A 4,483-nucleotide genomic window follows, 5' to 3' on the forward strand; every position below is an offset into this window, starting at 1 on the left:
CTCAAGTTGTGCCAGGGGAGATTCAGGTTGTAAACTAGGAAATACTTCCCTGAGAGAGTGGTCAGGTGCTGGAACAGGATGCCCAGGTAGGTGGTGGAGTCACTCGTCATGGAAGAGTCCAAGAAACATTTAGATGTTGTACTGAGTGACATGGTTTAGTGGGGAAATATTGGTGGTAGACGGATGGTTGGACTGGATGAACTTGGAGGTCTTTTCCAGTCTTGGTGATCCTATGATCCTATGATTCTTTTGATACATCTTCTGGTACCTACACAGCCAGTCCAAAGCTACCAAAGCTACAAAATATCCCAGTGTCCACCTAGCATATAAAGTGAGAAAGGATCCAAATTGGACTCTGCCCTCCTCAACTTGCTTGCAGCTACCCACCATATACTTGAACAATATGGGTATATTTATATAGAGAATCATATAATGGCCTGGGTTGAAAAGGACCACAGTGATCATCAAGTTTCTACCCCCCTGCTATGTGCAGGGTCGCCAACCTCCAGACCAGGCTGCCCAGAGCCACATCCAGAGTGGCCTTGAATGCCTCCAGGAATGGGGCATCCACAACCTCCTTGGGCGTATATACACACACCTCCAAGATTTTATGCGTATACTAACTCTACTGACTTTACTGTGACTTAAAGATTGTCAGCCACAAGGGATATTTTTCTATTATGCATTATTATCACAAAATGTTTATACGGAAAAAAAAAAAAAAAAAAAAAAAACCCCACACACCTTACTAAAATCAAGAAGATTTTGCATAAAATTAAGTAAAGCAGTAAGAGGTCTGGAACCTAAAGGTAAGACAGTAGGTTACTTGTTCACAGCTAATTCAGAGGTTCATCTCCTACAACCTGAAGTTTTTAATGCCATGCTTTCCATGGAGTTTTGACAATGGGTCTGCCCAGCCTGTACCACAGCTGCCACCACTGAGGTGAGAATCTGAACCAGATGAGTTTTAGCTTTGTTCCTCTGTATCGCGTTTGTATGCAGCCTGAAGACACCATGCTCAGGATGTCAAACCTCTGGAGGATGGTGAGCCTTGCAGATACCTCTGCTGTTGCAGGCAGTGCAAAGGCATACTGCATCAGGCAATATAATTGAAGGAGATAGAGCACCTGAGTCCTTTCCCAACAGATTCCCAGGGAATATGTATTTATAGAAAGACAATGTCATTGTGCCTTACAGATTAGGAGGGTTGTCAGATGATATGAAACCAAAATGAGAAAATATAAAGTCATGTCATACCACCTCCTCTCTAGGTGTGGAGCAGAAGGTGAGGAACCGATAGTAGCCCAGTTTAAATATGAATTTTAAAAGTGCCAATTAGAAGTGAATAAAAACTATATATTTAAATAAACTCCTGTTGATTTTATTTTACATAAAAATCAAGCATTTAAATGTATGTTAGATGATTAAGCTCTTGGGATCCTACTTATAAGTGCCCAATGCTGGCAGAAGATGTTAAGCAATAACCTTAAAAATTGAAATAATCGATTTAATCGAACACCTGATGCCTGACAGGGACCTGTGTGACAGATCCCACAGTGACCCAAGGGAAGTAAGTGTAGCATAAGGAGAAGGTGCCTCTGTGAACAGAAACAAATGTACTGAAGAGCTATGTGGACAGCATCTCCTATTAGCACTATCCAGTGTGACACATTCTCTATTCACATGATAGGAGATGCTGATTCGTGCTGTTTTGCTGTTCTCCTAATTACCAAGGAGGTCACATCTGGTCCAAGGTCTGGTCCTGTCTATTAAGGAGCCCTCACTCACAACTTCCACACTGTTGCCTCTGGACAGTAATGCAGAATGTCATACTTGCAAAAGGTACAGCCCTTGTCTGCAAGCCAGCCAGTAGTCTGCACAATGTTAACCCATGCAAGTTTTATTTGGTACTGGCATCATGTGAGTGTGCAGTCTGGCTTTTAAGTGAAACTCCCTATGTTCAACATAATCATACTGTGTATGTTGTAGTTAATGCATTTCTCTGGTCGAAATACAAAATAAATACGCACAAATCGATTTTTCTGAAAATGAAAATAAAAGTACTCAGCATGTTAGGACTTTGTAAATGACTTCCCAGAAATTTCTAGAAAATCTCCCTTCGGTCTTCCTACCATTTTTCTTCTTCTCCATGGAAAACAAATTCTCATTCTTCCTCATTCCAAAGCTAATTTTCTCCCACTCACTCTAATATACAGTGTTATTATGTTAGAGACTAGGAATTAGGACGATGGCTGTTAACACACTGCTAAAGTTTTTTTATTATGCCTTTATAAATAACCATGTTATAGCAAATTCTATAGCATACTCTATAATGGTCTTCTATGAAGCTCTTCTAACTAAACTGCTGTTAGCACTAAAGGTAGCATTCTCTCCTAATACAGCTCTGACATGATAATAGCCAGGCCATTAAGTCTGCTGAAAGTATATTATTACCATTAGACATGATAAAACCTAGTCAAATGCATTAACAACCTAACATTCTTCCTTGGTAACACTACCAAAATAGCAATCGCGTCTTTTCCTTTGCATAACATCTGTTATCCATTTTTTCCTGAAATGTATTGGACAAATGTCCTGTCTGAGTTACTGCTCACAAAACATATAGGAAACAAGGCTGCAGTACAATAGTTCAGAACTTGATCTGACAATCACTGAATTCAATGTGGAGCCTGCTGTTATCTGCAATATCTTCAGCTTTCGACAAGTGTCAGCATGTAACGAATAACAGAGATATTCAAACTTCTTCTCCCCTAAAAGATGTTCTTTTACATATAAATGTTACAGATAATTGTGTATTTACAGACACTCATGCATATATTATACATACACGTGTGTGTGCATTTGTTTTGCTTATTAGCATCTGGCTAACACGAACAGTAGGAGGTGATTCACAGGGAATTAAAATACGTTTATCCACTGATTTTTAGAAGTCTGGGGACTGATTTAGACAAATGTGATAAGAAAAGGTGATTGGAAACATCTGAAGAGCACACAGAGGATTGAAAGACTCCCACTTGGACCTGTGTCTCCATTGAATCACTAAAAACTTCACGTTCTTTTTTTCTCTTGAGGTGGACATAAATGAGAAAAGTTATCATATTTTCTGCAACTGGCAGTAAGTTTCCTAGCATGTTTAGACACCTGTTTTCTGAGTTGAAGATGAAAATTCTCTGAATGGCATTTAAGTAGCATTTTCTACTTACAGAAAAATAAAAATAAAAAACATAGAAAAGGAAAATGAAGATCCACCAATTTTTCATTTAAGACTTTTGACCCAGGAATGACAGCTTTGTCTCTGAAGTGTCTGTCTAGGCACCACTGCATGTAGGATGGAGGAATAGCACCATATCAGATCGCTTTTAGTACCACCAGCAATTGAAAAAGGGGAACAGAGCAGTGTGTGTATGTTTTCTCACCAGCAGATTTGACAGGATCCATAATCACTTGTGAAGTTTGGGAAATCCAGTTTAATAGGCATGTCTAGATGACCCTTAGCTCTCACTGCTACAAGCTTCTGCTAGAGATAGCTGTATAACTGTTAGGGTTACAGACTGCTGGTGCGTTTGTACTAAGAGTTTCCCACCTCCAATACTGTGTCTGCATTTGCATCTGTCCCTGTGAGTAAATAGATTCTGTCTTGATCAAAGCAATTAAATGAGCTGCTCTCCACATCCCTGTCTACTGCTTAATTCCTATTCAAATCTGTATGAATTCAGGGGGGATGCTGTTACCAAATGCACTGTGGAGTGATGATTCTCATCACTTAGCAGTCAGCTCTGAAGCCTCTCAGAGTACAGCAGAAGAAGGCATCTGGCTGCCTGTCACAATCACTGGCCTGGATCAATTGCAACTGCTTAGATGGTATGGTGATTAAGACCAAAAAGTCTCTGCTGCGTTTATAGGCTCTGGGTAAGCTTCACTCAGTCATTACACCTAACAAGCTGTAGCCCTCAAGTGATCCTTGTGACTTTTAACAGAACTTCAAGTTGTTTTCTCTCAGTGAGCTTAGCTGTGTTAGATCTTTCTGAGGAAGATGAGTTTATTTTTCATTTTCTCCCTATGAATTCCATAGAAAAATGGGTGACCACGACCCAGCCTCACACAGGTGGTTTTCCTTGACCAGGGAACTAATATTTTTGTTCCCTTTTTGCTCCAAATATTGTAGCCTGCTAGCCAGACAGAGTCTCAGAAGACAGACAGGTACCGCAGCTTCCAGCAGCTGTGAGAGAGACTGGGTAGAAGTTCAAGTATATATATCAGTTCAAATATATATAGAAGTTCAAATATATATATCACTCATATATAAACATATCAGTGTGGGCATAAGAAGCAAAACATGCCATAGCCTTTGCCTGGGGCCCTCTGGAGCCAGTGCTGATCACACACTGCACGTCTACTCTTCCCTCCCATTTTACTGACTTGCAGAGATCTCTTTAAGTTATCTGAGTTACATTTCCTTAAG

Source organism: Gallus gallus, chromosome 2, assembly GCF_016699485.2.
Source record: "Gallus gallus isolate bGalGal1 chromosome 2, bGalGal1.mat.broiler.GRCg7b, whole genome shotgun sequence".
NCBI lineage: Eukaryota > Metazoa > Chordata > Aves > Galliformes > Phasianidae > Gallus > Gallus gallus.